The sequence below is a fragment of the Trachypithecus francoisi genome, unplaced genomic scaffold (assembly GCF_009764315.1).
Source record: "Trachypithecus francoisi isolate TF-2019V2 unplaced genomic scaffold, Tfra_2.0 Lachesis_group16, whole genome shotgun sequence".
Classification (NCBI taxonomy): domain Eukaryota; kingdom Metazoa; phylum Chordata; class Mammalia; order Primates; family Cercopithecidae; genus Trachypithecus; species Trachypithecus francoisi.
In genome coordinates, this window is record NW_022681461.1 from 63,700,585 (window position 1) to 63,712,817 (window position 12,233).

The window sequence follows — 12,233 nt, forward strand, 5'->3', positions numbered from 1 at the left end:
GCTGGACCTGACTGCTAATAGGCATGCCTAATTTATTAGTCGGATTAAATAAAATCTAATCTTGATAGGACCAAAGTTCTTTCAAGAAAGAATGTAATGGGTCGAAGGAGGCCGCAAAATCTTCCTGGAGGAGGTAGGGCTTGAGTTCACTCAACATCCCTGGCTGCAGAGTTGGTACTCAATAAATATATGTCAAAGGAGTCATATTACAGCTACCATTTCTTTTGTACTTACGATGTTCCAACCAGGGTGCCAGCTCCTTGTTTATGCCACCCCATCAAGTCCCTCAACACTTCTGGAGGGTGGATTCTGTCATCCATATCCATTTTGTGGAAGAGAAGCAGAGGCTGAGTATTGATGCCCCTTTCCTAAGGCCACACAATTGGTAAGGGCTAGATACAGAATGACCGTTATTCTCATCACCATAAATTATTAATGTGGCATTTTTACCCTAAAGATGGGTTTATAGATCCATAAGCTGAAAAATGACACCCTAAAGGTCACCCTGCCCATTTTCTTGTCTTCAGGCAAAATTACCCCAAATTCCTCATGTTCTCTGTCTTAAAGAATACTTTACTTACACAGTCATGTATCAGCATGTCTTTTCTGTATCACCTATTAGATGTACAGTACTGCCAGAGGAACAAAAATGGATTCTATTTCTGGCAAACTCATAGTCTATCAGGAAAAAGAAGCCACAAACTTAAATGACTGTGATATAAATTTAGAAAATGATAAATTCCACAATGAAGTACTGTGGGAATCAGAAAGAGAGTATTTCTGAGTGGGAAGGATCCAGGAAGGCCGTGGGCTGGTGTCTAGCGTGAGCTTGGAAGGATGAGCAGGATTTGGACCTGGTTGTCGTGAAGGGGTGGGCAGGACAGAGGCATCCCAGACACAGAGAAGTGGCACCAGGCGCAGGCCATTGCGTTTGTGAATAAGATCGCCCAGAAAGACTGTGGGCAGGGAGCAGGTCAAGGACAGGGGCTTAGAGGACCACCTACCACTAAGGGTCCTAAAGGAGGGAAAACAGAGGATGGAAAAACACCACAGAGAGTGCATGGGTGCGGGAGCCAGGAAATGAGAGGTTCAGGAAGACAGTGGTTAGCTGCTTCGAATGCTGTAAACAAGCAAGACTGGAGAAAGATTAAGAAGATCAGTGGCAATTAGTGTCCGGAGCCATGAGGCCCGGAATTAGCCGACCTCTGTTGCTTGATCTCCGCAAAGCGGAGACAAGACGGCACATTTCCGGGTTCTTTATTACAAACCTTTCCCGCGCGCGCCTAAACCCGTCCCGCGCGGGCCTAAACTCTTCCCGCGCGCGCCTAAACCTTTCCCGCGCGGGCCTAAACTCTTCCCGCGCGCGCCTAAACCTTTCCCGCGCGCGCGCAAACATTAAGAAGATCAGTGGCAATTAGGAGGTGCATGGTCACCCTTGAGAGAACAGTACGTGGGCAGTGGAGGCAGAAGCCAGTGTGCTCCTGCTGCAGCCAGGAGGGGACCATGCACATGGAAAGACTTCCTCTAGGTCACGCTCTGCCAGGCCAAGGCACTGACTACAGTCTCCTAGGGGTGGACCAGCAGTGAGCCCCCTTGGCCTAGCCTCCCTGGAAGCCTAGGGTCTTAAGCATCAGACAGGTCCTGGTTACCAGTTGATACTGTTTAGGAGGCACGTGACTCTGAGTGTTGAGTTTAACCTGAGTTTGCTTTGTTTGTTCAGTCACAGCAGCTAACACCAAGTGCTTGCCACATTCCAGGTATTGCTCTGAATGGATTAGCCCATTTAATTCTCACGACAATGCTGGGACATAGGGAGAATTATTATCCCTGTTATACAGATAAAGACATCAAGGCACAAGCAGGATAAAAGACTTTTCAAAGATTACCAGCTAGTTGGGAACAGGAACAGGATTCCAACCCACACATTCTGTCTCTGGAGGTGCATCTTAATATCTCATCTTAAGGTCTCTGTGTGGCTTAACCAGGGTAATTAATGCCTGTTAGAGTCTCTGGTCCAAAGGAGGGGCTCACTAAGAGTGACTCCCTTTTTCCCCTGACCAAATACAAATGCAAGGTCAGGACACCCTTGTCTGAGAAAGGTCTGTGAGATCAGCCTCATAAGGTCTCATTCACATCAGTGCAAATCTCATGCAGAATGGCACTTAAAAATAGCTTTGGAAAGTGGGATACAAATGTCATGAGCTCCTGGCATGATGCTGAGTGAAGCTGGTTTTGTGTTCAACACCTGTACTGCAGGAATTGACCCATGCACCAGCTTGGGTAAGTGGGGAGAGCCCTCAAGGCAAATCAGTCAGTGATGAGTGAAATTAACAAAGTGTGCAGATTTCATCTGCAGTCTGAAGGGGGAGTATCTGACCTGGGATATGCCTACAGAATTACTGAATAAGGGTTCATCGGGTGCTCAGTGTATAGAAGAGAATTAGGATTACCATAGAAAATGAATTGGGTTTAGATGAAATTGAATGCCAAAAAGAAATTACAGTCTAGGCAAAGAATAACTTTTACACATGGTTTCCCCCCACTTATTGTCTGTATTCACATAGCCCTATACTTTGGTGCAGAACTGTGTTTAAACACTAAAATGCTTTGTGTTGCAGATAGGCACTGAGTATGTAATTAAAAGGATCCCTTCATTAGCAGAGATGTACAATGAAAGCTCAAGTTGGCCTTTTCTGCTAATTTTGGAGGTGGTAAAACAGAGGCTAATACAACCGCTGATTACAGTTGTCATAAAGACAGTCTCTTGCTGTTGCCATTAGGAAATTTTTGTTCTCCCCGAGTAGAGACAGGCTTTTCCCAGGGACTATGAGAGAACAAGAAAAAAAAAAGATTCATGCTAGCAACCAGAAGTCGAGGGGTGTGGAAATGCAGGGGTAGTGCAGGGGTTTAGCATGTGGGCTGTGGAGACAGACCACCCAGGTTCCAATCCCAGCCTCATTGCTTAGGCCACTGACTTAACCTTCCCACGCTTCAGCGTCCTCAGGTGTAAACTCACGTTAGTAACTGTGACTAACTAATTGGATTGTGGTGAGAGTTCACTAAAATAATGACTGTATTCATTGTCAGATATTTTTAAGCACCTACTGTATACCGGGAGCTGTGCTGGGGCTGTAGATATAGTCATAAACCAGGCAGTAATGGTGCCTGCCCGTCTGGAAACTTTCCATCTAGAAAAGACATAGGCATTAAGCAGACAGTTATGCAAATAGCCATTGGAGTGTGACAACTACTCTGAAGAAAAAATAATGCATACTGTGGGCTTAGCATTGTGCAAGATACAGATTGAGTTCTCAACAAATTTCTTGATGATGATGATGATGAAGTACTAAGTCAGGGAGGTTATAGAGAAAGGAATGGTTGATTCTATCTCCAAAAGCCATGGAAAGCATTTTGGGAAAGGTGAGAGAGAATCTTAAATTTGAAAGGTGAGTGTTTTTCAAGTGGATCATTTGTAAAAGGAGGGAGGGATGTGGATGTGGAGGATGAGGGAGGCAGCAACCAGGCTGTGCAGACCTCAAATGCTCGCTCAGGCCTGGGGACCTTGTTCACCGTGCCTTGGCCAGTTGGTGCAGGCAGGGCTTATACTTTGAAAGATTGTTCTCTGGGTTCCAGAGAAAAGCTAAGCATCAGCCAATTCATCTACGGAAAGACAGTGGCCAACTGTTCAGTAGGTTTAAAGGGGACTCTGAAGTCCTTCAGGCAAAAGGCATTCTCCTCCCTTTCTGCCAAGGCGGCTAGAAGAGTCTGAGCTTTTCATTCAGAATTTTGGCCACTCTGGCATTTATGCTCAATAGCTGTGTCATTTTCTTTTCTTCTTTTTCTTTCTTTTTTCTTTTCTTTTTCTTTGTTTAAACACAGGGTCTTGCTCCATCTCCCAGGCTGGGGTGCAGTGGCACAGCTGGCGGCTCACTGCAGCCTTGTTTCCCAGGTTCAAGCAATCCTCCCACCTCAGCCTCCCAAATAGTTAGGACCACAGGTGCATACTGCCAGAGCTGGCTAATTTTAATTTTTTTGTAGAAGTGGGGTCTCACTCTGTCACCCAGGCTGGTCTAGATTCAGGGCTTCCAGCAGTTCTCCCACCTCAGCCTCCCAAAGTGCTAGGATTACAGGCATGAGCCACTTAACTCTCCCTTCTTCTTTACTCTTTTTTTATCTCAAAGGCTCTGGATGGGAAGTCCGGGGGCCTTAGCCTGCCTTTGCCACCCCTGTGGGATGCCTCACCTCAAGCCAGAGACTTGGCCCCACTCCCTATGTATTTCAGAAGGGAAATGAAACATGATCATTGCTAGTGCCTCTTCTAACTCCAAAATCTGACTTTTTCCGTACTTGGGCAGCAGCAAAGTTCTCTCTAATGCATTAACTTCATCCTCAATAGAGAAGGAGGGTGTCAGAGCAGGTGCAGTTAGCTCCCCAGACAGGCCTGAGAAAATGAGGCACACGTGGAGCATTTGTTAGGTGGTCCTGGGCAGCCTGGAGTGAGAGCTTCCCAAGGAAGAGCAGCTGAGGAGCAGAAGGTCAATCTAGTGTTTGGTTACATGGGGTAGGGAGTGAGGCAGAAACCCCATATTCTCCTGAGTTCCTAGGGGTGAGTACCAGTCCCTCTAACTGAGGGATGGTGACTAGACAATGGGTACCTTGAGATGATGACACTCGTGAGAGAAAGATGTCAGCAGTTATAATCCAAGTGGCAAACAGGTATTGAGATGCTGTGTCCATCTTCTCTGCTAATCCTAACATCAGCCCTATAGGTTAGGTGCCATTATTATTCCCATTTTATATTAGAGGAAACTAAAGCTTTGAGGTTATATGACTTGCCCAAGGTCACATAGCTTGTGAGTGGCACAGCTGGGATTTCAACCATGCCCTGATCTGCCCCCAAAGCCGGAATTCCAGACCCTCTGCATCACCAGGCCCACAGCCCAGGGAGGAGGAGCCGACTGGAGCACCCCTCCTTGGCCTGTGTGCACAAAATGTTTCACTGCCTCTAACCGTGCTGCAGGCCCAGTGGGCAAGAGGGATGATGACAAAGACACGCGCTCCATGCTCAGGGCCAGCAGGGCAGAGAGCCCTGTTGGAAAAGAAGCTTATTGGGAGGTCTTTGTAAAATGAGCTGTCAGCTCCTTCATCCGTAAAATGAGAGGGCTGGGCCCAGTGACCCCAAAAGGCCTTTCCAGCTCTGAAATAGCATGAGTTCTGGGTCTGTGGGAGCCAGGGCATTAGAGTAAGTCCTTATGCTTGTCCTTCAGTTAATGCATTGCCTGGCCCTGCAGGAAAATGCTCCTGCAGCAACCCCAGGCCTGGCAGCTCTGGGAATTCATCCCCGGGCAGGGAGAGATCTAGTCTGCTGTTATCCCCATGGGGTCCTTTGTTAATTCATATAGTTGACAAACATTACAAACATTACATGTCAGCAATTCGTGGGAGCCTGGAATGTAAAGTAACAGATTGACTTGTTTGGCAAATAAAATGAAGCAGCCAGATGAGCACTGGTGCCCTCCTGAGAAGTCACATTGAAGACAGTTATAAGACCCCCAAGCAGATTCTTCTTGATGTTTTGTGGAAAGCCTGTTTTGAGTCCTAAACAATGTGGCCGTTTTGTGCTAGGCGTAGGCTCCATCCTCCTGCTTAAGCCTCACACCACCCCATAAAGCCAAAGACTTCTCTCCATTGCAAGGGAGGGGAAAATAAGATCAGTGAAGCTGTGTAACTACATCAAGTGAGCATGATGGCGTGGAAAGCGCCTGGGCTTTGAGGTCAAAGCTGAGCCACCTTAGGAAAGTAGGTTAACCTCTCTGAAGCTCCCTTTTCTCATCAGTGAAATGGGACCATTTGTAATACCTAATTCAAAGGATTCTTGCTAGGGTCAAAGGAGATGTTACAAATAACTGGCCTGACTCTTGAGGTCCTCAATGCCTGACAGCTCCTCGTGTATGGAGGCCGCATGACGCAGTGGTTAGAAACAAGGATGCTGGAGCCTGCCTGTCTGGGTTTCTGCCCCAGATTCACAACATATTGGTTTGTATCCTTGTGCCTTGGTTTCCTCACCTGTAAAATGGGGATCATATTAATAATAACACCTGCTTCGTAGGATTTTATCAAGATTAAATTTTTTAAAATTGCAGTTCCTGGCATATAGTATGTGCAATTAATATCATTGCTATTGTGTTTCATTGTGTTTTGATGTTTTGTCACTGTTAATGATATGTTACAGAGGAAAGTCATCAAGTGAGGTGGAAGTGGCCTGGCCATGGTTTGTGGGGGAGGAAGGGTCGTTGCGTGAAGGGGAACAGGTGGGAATAGGCTCAGCATGGGTCTAGGTCTTAGAGGGACTTGGATGGCAGACAGAGCTCTCTCGTTAAGTCCTTTCCTTGTCACTGTGGAAGCCCACACCTCACCTGTTTTAGAGTCTGTCACCTTCCCTTCAAGTCGCCTAGCATCACCCATCAGGCAAATGGGGCTTCTGTGATAGCAGGGATTTATCAAGCGACAGAGCTGGGCTATACAGTAAAGTTTATTTTTAGTGACTTCATCCTCCAGTTCTTTAAATTAGCTGCAGGGCTAATTTGAGGGACTTCTTTGGTGCATGGTTAGCATTTTCTGCAGGAATGCCAACATGATACATGTGCATTTGGAATCTGCTAGTGACTGAGGGGACTCGCCTTGGCCGAACAGCAGGGAAGGGGACCTGTTTATGTCCCTTTGCCATGCGGCACCACTGCCACAAGGCTACCTGGGAACGTGATCCAGGGTGTTCTCTCCCCTTTTGTCCCACATGTTCAAGCAGTAGTTGCTAAATCTGTGTGTCTAAAGCTCCCTGTCTCTATGCCCATTACAACTGCCCTAGTTCAGGTCTCATTTTCTTTCACCTAGACCAGTGATTCTTAGACTTTAGCCTGCATCAGAATCACCCACAGGGCTTGCTAAAACAGATTGCCTAGCCCACTCAGAGTTTCTGAGTCAGTAGGTCTGGGGTGAGATCCAAGAATGTGCATTTCTATCAAGTTATCAGGAGGCACTGATATTGCTGGGCTGGGGACTGCACTTTCAGAATCGTTGACCTAGACTGTCCCAGTAGCTTTCTAATACCATCCACCCTTCCCCTCTCAATTCAGAATGCATAGTGCTAACAGATGTGTTCATCTCCACCACGATGTTAATCTTGCCATTCCTTTCCTCAAAATCCACCACATTCTTCTCATTCCCTACACTACTATGTTCAAGCACCTTTCTCTCACATTCAGGGTCCTGTATGACCTAGACCCATGCTGGCTCGCTCATCATCACACTGCCAAGTCACTGTTTATATATGGGTCTTGTCTTCCCTCACTTGGTCACATGCTTCTGGGTGACAGGGACTGTGTCCATGTGTCCACCTCACTCTTATATCCGAGGCCCCTGGGCATGTGAGTGCTTGGAACCTGTTTCACGGATGAATAAATTATTGAAGGAATGCTTAACTAGACATGGAAATTAAGCAACTTTTCGGCAACTAGAATTTGACCTTGCTAGACCTACTTCTCTGCTTTGTTAATTTCTGGAACGATATACCGCTTATACATAAGAAGAAAAGTCTCTGATTTGATTTAAATCAAATTATCACAAAAGCTATATAGTGAACTAAGCATGGGGTGTGTCGTGAGACAGTCCCAAGTATAAATCCTGATTTCACTACTGATTGGGTGAGCTTGGGCAAGTATTCAACCTCTCTGGGCCTGTTTCCTAATCTGTAAAATGGGAATCGTTTCCACCTACACTGTAGAATTGTTGTGAGAAACAAATGAAATAATATAGGTAAGTTGCTTGGAGCAGTATTTGACATGTGGTAGGCCCTTGATAAATGGTGATTTTTAACAGTTAACTTTCCAGGCAAAATAGAGATAGGTAGTCTTTCACAAGTTTCAGTGAAAAAGAATTCCATTTTATTTGAAAAATGCTAATAGATAAAACATTCCAGAACTCTTTGACCTATTTTGATGAATCAAGGATATACCAAATTCATTTTTAAAAATTATCCCAAAGGACTAGTCAACATGATTTATATTTTCTTTACCAGTCACTTTTATTTCATAAGCTTGACATTTCCATTAAAATGCTATTAAGTAAAAACAGGATCTTACATATTTGTGATGGCTTGGATCTCAATGTGATAATTGGAATTATCTCCAGCAAAGATTCCATTTCTCATTGTTTTATTTCCTCTTACATATCAGCTATATCTTTAGTGCCTTCTTCCAGCTGAGTAAAACCACCTCCCTCTGAATTTGTGGTTGAGTCCATGAAAATGATATCTCTGACTTTGAAGACTCTTTTCATCATGAGGTTATTAATTGGGATTCAGGAATGATGGGAAATGGTGGTCATCCACTAAATACAGCAACCCTTGAAAGAAATTTGAAAGGCTATTGCTAGAAGAAAAAACAGACTCATTCTGCAAGGCTCTGGAGGCAGAATGGGAGGCAGGAATTGGACCCTGGAGAAAGACATTCGCTGGTTACCATTGGGAACAGCTTTCCAGTCTGAGGTGTCCTAGAGGTGGTGGGGTTCCCATCACCAGGGCAACCCCAGCTAAGCCCACGATCCTGGATGATGTGCTGATCAAATGACCGGCTGGTGTTAATGTCCTTATCTATCTGGGTTTAAATTTCTTCTCTAGAATCATTTCAAAAATGTTCTGGAACTAGATAGTGGTGACAGTTACACAATAATGTGAATGCCTGAAACACTACTGAATTGTCCACTTGAAAATGGTTAAAATGGTGAGCTTTATGTTTATTATTGTACTACGATAAAATAATAAATGACATCATTAGACAGAGTGATCTCCAAAGCCACTTCTAGCTATAAGATTTTATGCTTCCTTGCTAACAAGGTGAAACCCCGTCTCTACTAAAAATACAGAGAAAAAAAATTAGCCAGATGTGGTGGCATGCACCTGTAGTCCCAGCTATTTGGGAAGCTGAGGCAAGGAGAATCGCTTGAACCTGGGAGGCAGAGGTTGCAGTGAGCTGAGATCATGCCACTGCACTCCAGCCTGGGTGACAGTGTGAGACTCCGTCTCAAAAAAAAAAAGACTTTATGCTTCTGAGAGGGAGTACGTCACTCAGGGGACTGATCACTGACTCTATTTAGTCAATTGACAGACCATGTGACACTAGATCTCTAACTGAGGGGGAATGGTTAATTAATACAGAATATTTCATGTCACAAGAAATTATACTCATGAAAACACTTAATACCATGGGAAGATACTTACAATGTAGGATATAAAAAGAAGGATTTGGAATACACGTAATGCAATCCCAACTTCATACATATAGATAAGAAATCAAAATGTTAATAGTGTTGATCTCAAATTTGTAGAATTACAAATGATTTTGATTCCTTTATACAAAAGAATGTCTACAAAGAACATGACTTAGTATTATAATCTTTAAAAAACTCTTTAAAATAAAAAATCAATAATTCCACGTAGGATTTGTAACCCACAATGTGAATTACGATGTGTATTTGAATAATGGGGTGGTGGGTCAGAAAGAGTGGCTCACACCTATAATCCCAGGACATTGGGAGGCTAGCCAAGGCAGGAGGATCACTTGAGGCCAGGAGTTCAAGACTAGCCTGGTCAATGTAGTTAGACCTTATCTCTACAAAAAAACGTAAAAATTAGCCAGACTGTCCAGGCACGGTGGCTCATGCCTGTAATCCCAGCACTTTGGGAGACTGAGGCGGGTGGATCACTTGAGGTCAGGAGTTCAAGACCAACCTGGCCAACATGGCAAAACCCCATCTCTACTGAAAATACAAAAATTAGCCAGGCATGGTGGCACACGTCTGTAATCTCAGCTAATCAGAAGGCTGAGACAAGAGAATCACTTGAACCCAGGAGGCAGAGGTCGCAGTAGTAGTGAGCCAAGATCACGCCACTACTCCAGCCTGGTTGACAGAGCAAGACTCTGTCTCAAAAAAAAAAAAAAAAAAGCCAGGCTAGTGGTGGTACACACCTGTAGTTCTAGCTACTCAGGAAGCTGAGGCAAGATTGTTTGAGCCCGGGTGCCTAGGCTCAGCCTAGGCTACAGTGAGCTGTGGTTGTACCACTGCACTCCAGCCTGGGTGACAGAGTGAGCCCCTATCTCTAAAAAAATAAAAAAAGAAGAAGAAGAAGGACTGGGCATGGTGGCTCATGCCTGTAATCCCACCACTTTGGAAGGCCGAGGCCAAGGCAGGTGGATTGCTTGGGGTCAGGAGTTCAAGACCAGCCTGACCAACATGGTGAAATCCCGTCTCTACTAAAAATATAAAAAAAAATTAGCTGGGCATGCTGGCACACACCTGTAATCCCAGCTACTTGGGACGCTGAGGCAGGAGAATGGCTTGAAGCAAAAGAAAAAGGAGAAGAATTACAGTAGTAAAATAGAAATAGCAGTGGATCAGTGGCTTATTAGAACTGACTTATAATTCCAGTTCAGCTAGACGATACAGGTGCAACACCTTACCAAGCCTCAGTTTCTTCTTCTGGAACAGGGGCATAGTCATAACTGCACAGAGTGGAGTGAAGAGCAGATGGCCGCCTAACTGTGGACGGTTCTGCCCACTGAGGAGTCCTCTGAGCTATTTTCATTGTTATTGAGTGTATTCCAACTGTACATTTCCGAATCTTTCCTTGAATAAAAACTTACTGAGTGCTTATAAAGTCATTGATTGCCACTTACCCAGTAATTTAAGGGCTAATTTCCGATAAGAGCATCGCCTTTTTTCTCATCTTTCTTCCTATAACCTTAATGGGAAAACGTTTCATTTCATCTGAAAAGCAACCACCTGATATTTACTGTCTTAAGTTCAAGGTGATGATGACAAAATCATTTTAGCTGGAGGAAAATTGCAGTCCTTTGGGCACATTTGCCTGTCCCAAAGAGTCAGGACTCTCCTCTTTGTGGGAGGAAGCATTTCTTTCCTTAAAACCCTCCACACTGTTGAAGTTGAAAAGAGATTTAAAGAGATTTTCCCTTCGTACTTTTCTGCTTCTGCCCTCTCTGCCTGTCCTTGCTTTGAGACCAGCATCAAGACCCACTAAGGAGAAACCAGGAATAGGCCTTCCAGGACTTTTTATTCATACAAGGGAGTTTTTCCCAGAGGCTGGCTCCTTGGACTTGGATGAAGGGAGGACCGTTTGTGTAGGGCTATCACGCACATTGTTTCGCTGTTGAATTTAAAAGTGCTTACAAGTTACAAAACATTGTAACTTTAATATTTTGAGGCTTATGTTGCAAACTTTTTCAGTTCAACAGATTCAATGAGACTTTCTCAAACACCAAGTATGTTTCAGGTCCTATAGAAATAGGAGTGACATTTCTATATGAAACAGATGTAGGCGTTCAATGAGCTTGCAAAATGGTGAGAGAGCCTGGCATGTAAACCAACGCAGTGCAGGCATGACAAAGCAAACAAGGAAGCACATCCAAGGAATGGGGGTGAGGCATGAGAGAGAGGGACCCGTGTGGTCAAGAAGCCATCTCAGCTGGTTTTGAAAGTGGAACAGAAGTGTGCCAGGCAGCCAGGGCCAGAGGAAAGCAGGCACAAAGACACCCAGATGGCCCAACCTGAGCACTGATGGTGTGCATGCTTGGAAATGAAAGCACTGGGCATGAGGTCATTTAATAAAGAGTAGAGAATAGGCCTTGGTACCATTAATAGCACCACGTCTCAGTACCACGAGATACCGTCCTAATTTTCTTGGATCAGTTAGTCAACCAGGCAGCAGGTTCTGTCTCAGGAATGAACACAGCAGGTGGCAGAGGGTTACACCTGGCCCCAGATCCCAACAGGATAGGACGCAGGAGTGGGAACTGAGCTGCAGTTGCAGAGAGGGCCCTTGAGTGTGGAAGGGAACTGGGTGTCCAGGGAGCATGGAGTCTCTGGTTCCAGGGTAGGCCAATGAGTGGCATGTTGGGAGGAACAGCACACAAGGCTTGGGCTGGAACAGTGTGCCTGGCTGGGGGGGAAGATTGGAAATGAGGAGGCCCAAGAAGAGCTCGGGAAGGGCCTCAAGTGCCAGAAAGAGCAGTACAGACTCGGCAGTCCTCAGTGGTTTTAGCAAGTAAGTGACTCAGCCAGGGTGGCCTAAAAAGAGGTGACTTAGGTGCCAGTTTGGAGGATGGATCTATGGATGGGCAAGGCCAGAGGCAGGAGGGCCTTTGCTACAGTCCAGGCAAGGG

At 45.2% G+C, this 12,233-nt stretch overlaps 1 protein-coding gene across 1 annotated transcript in view; it reads left to right on the top strand.

Moving 5' to 3' along the window:
* The window catches only part of TTLL11 (tubulin tyrosine ligase like 11), a 294,890-nt gene that overhangs the window by 229,094 nt on the left and 53,563 nt on the right, over positions 1-12,233 (top strand). The window lies entirely within an intron of this gene.